The sequence below is a fragment of the Trachymyrmex cornetzi genome, unplaced genomic scaffold, assembly GCF_001594075.2.
Source record: "Trachymyrmex cornetzi isolate Tcor2-1 unplaced genomic scaffold, Tcor1.1 scaffold706, whole genome shotgun sequence".
NCBI classification, from domain to species: domain Eukaryota; kingdom Metazoa; phylum Arthropoda; class Insecta; order Hymenoptera; family Formicidae; genus Trachymyrmex; species Trachymyrmex cornetzi.
This window is the reverse complement of record NW_017300033.1, coordinates 14,312-16,468: the sequence shown is the minus strand read 5'-3', so window position 1 is coordinate 16,468 and position 2,157 is coordinate 14,312.

The following is a 2,157-nucleotide window of genomic DNA, read 5'->3' as shown; positions in this document are numbered from 1 at the left end:
CCTTGTTTACAAGCATCAGCAGCTCGTTGCTAAGATATGAGCGGGAAAAAGAGAACAGGCGTCGACAATAAACTGAACTAAATGTGCAAGTAAATACCAGATTTTAGAATAATGGCTCTGCTTGGACCTGTATCAGTATTTCGAAATCGGGACTTATATAGTCAACTACGAAATGCATCTATTTCGTTAGCGACTTATTCTACGGAATCTAAAGAATGTATTTTCAATTTTTTGAAGAATACGATGTTAAAGACCAACACAGAAATTGAAGACGAAACATTCATAACTGAACTGAATGTGAAAATTGTCGCATTTCTTAGTCATTTATCTAATAGATGGAAAGCCAAGGGAGTACGTGGAATAGAGAAAAATTTTTTGTCAAAAAATAAAAAGTGGCTAGATTGTACTTTTCATTTACCAAATTTTTCCGGTAAGCAACATTTGTAATTATTATTTTCAAATTATCTTGTAATAATTTAATTTATTAAAATTTGCCCGCTATTTCTAACTCTCAACCAGTTCCAAGTAATACTGGCGCGCGCGATCACTCGCTAAAAGAATTCCATGAGTGCAGTTCGAAAACAAAGAAAAGAAGAATAGAAGAAATTACAAGCACAAGAACCAGTGAAGAACTCATATTTGCTGCGAAGACGTCTTTATACAAACAGGGCAAAAGAGCTGCAGCAGACATTTTGACTCTGTCCACCGAATTATCATCATCAAGAGCAGTGCAACTACGACGAAAGTTAAAGACAGACCAATCTGAAATGCCCATCGTTCCGTATACCTCAGAGGAAGCCTTAGCTTTTATTTTAAACGCGGGAATGTCGAAGGATATGTATATTCAGACTCGACTAGGGGCAAAGAAGCGAAATGCCGACATATACCCATCGTATGAACGTGTACGAGAAGTTAAAAGGCAGTGTTACCCACAGGGTGTAACAATTACCGAGAAAGGTTGATATTATTAACATAGATCAGCTCATAGTTTTCTAGATCGGCTCATAGTTTTCTAGATCGGCTTGTAGTTTTTTAGATCAGCTCGTAGTTTTCTAGATCGGCTCGTAGTTTTTTAGATCAACTCGTAGTTTTCTATATGTAAAAATTACAAAATTCACATAAATTAAAAAAATATAGTAACCATTCGAAATTAGAGATCATTGTATTTTCCAGGAGCTCACATACCATTACAGAACTTATTGAATCATACCATAACGCGGTTGATTAAATGCATAACGATTCCTCCATCAGTGAAGAGAATTCAGTTAATTTCGAAATGGGGCTGTGATGGTAGTTCAGGCCATTCTGAATATATGCAGAAGCCTGTTGACTCGGTACTTGGGCACAGCAGTAGCAGTACCAGCGATAATTTCAATAGGCTTACCAAAATTGAAGTTGAAAAAGAACTGCAGTCTGTAACAGATTCAAATTTGTTTTTGATCACGTTTGTACCGCTTAGACTCGTTGCCTACTACGACGATTCCGATGGAGACGACGAAGAAGAAAAGCAGATACTTCTATGGCAAAACCCGCGACCATCATCAACACGGTTATGCAGGCCAATTAAGTTTCTGTATATGAAAGAAACTTCAGCATTAATTTGTCAAGAAGTAAATGATATTCGAACAGAAATCTCTGCCCTGAAGAATGTTTTCGTCGACCGCGATGGTGAGACGCAAGTTGTGAATTGCACGTTTTGCATGCATTTGACGATGCTTGATGGCAAAGCTATTAATGCCTTAACTGACACCAAGTCAAGTCAAACATGCTATTTATGCAAAGCTAAGCCAACGGAGATGAACAACCTGTCCAGTACTAAGCATCAAAGTGTGAACATCGATAATTTGCAGTATGGATTAACGATCATGCACGCGTGGATTAAGTTTTTAGAATGTGTACTGAACATTTCATACAAGTTGGAGTTAAAGAAACCAACTATCAGAAATATAAATGCTGATCAATTGAAAGTCTTGGAAGAACGGCGAAAATGGATCCACAGTGAGCTGCATAAGAGAATGGGCATCAGAGTCGACAAGGTCGTCCAAGGAAAGGGAACTTCAAACACAGGAAATGTCGGTCGTATATTTTTTGCGAATTATCAAGAATCGGCTAGAATTACAGGTGTGGATGAAGAACTCATTCGAAGGTTTGGCTTAA